The sequence below is a fragment of the Buceros rhinoceros genome, unplaced genomic scaffold (assembly GCF_000710305.1).
Source record: "Buceros rhinoceros silvestris isolate BGI_N320 unplaced genomic scaffold, ASM71030v1 scaffold2487, whole genome shotgun sequence".
Classification (NCBI taxonomy): domain Eukaryota; kingdom Metazoa; phylum Chordata; class Aves; order Bucerotiformes; family Bucerotidae; genus Buceros; species Buceros rhinoceros.
The window spans coordinates 32,603-33,018 of NW_010423818.1; the positions used below are offsets into that span (position 1 = coordinate 32,603).

The window sequence follows — 416 nt, forward strand, 5'->3', positions numbered from 1 at the left end:
GAGTCTAGCAAACCTTTCAGACAAAGACCTCCAACAGTGTGCAAGGTAAGTTATGGAAAGGAAGTAATAGTTATCCTAGATGAGGGAAATGTATAAAATACAAAACCAAAAGCAAGATCACTGTTCTGTTTCAAAGAAGCAGCTTTCTGAACGTTCCATTATAAAATATATTAGTAAACTTTTAAGTCTCACATATGGCCTCAGAATAACTTTGTAAACTCCCCTAAATCCTCTACTTACCACTAGATAACAGCAAAGAAGTTGCTGTTCAACTGGCAACAAAACTTTTTTAACTAATAAATACTTCAGTAGGCTGTGCTTAGCTTCTGTAGGTCTCAGGGAACAACTGAGGTCTGCTCTACTGCTTCCTCCGTGTTATAGCAGGGAACAGGGCTTGAGGATTTTTTTTTTTTTTT

At 37.0% G+C, this 416-nt stretch overlaps 1 protein-coding gene across 2 annotated transcripts in view; it reads right to left on the reverse strand.

Annotated features, from left to right (window-relative positions):
• Positions 1-416, reverse strand: part of SIPA1L1 (signal-induced proliferation-associated 1 like 1) — a 78,707-nt gene that overhangs the window by 20,385 nt on the left and 57,906 nt on the right. The gene's annotated exons all lie outside the window — the stretch shown is intronic.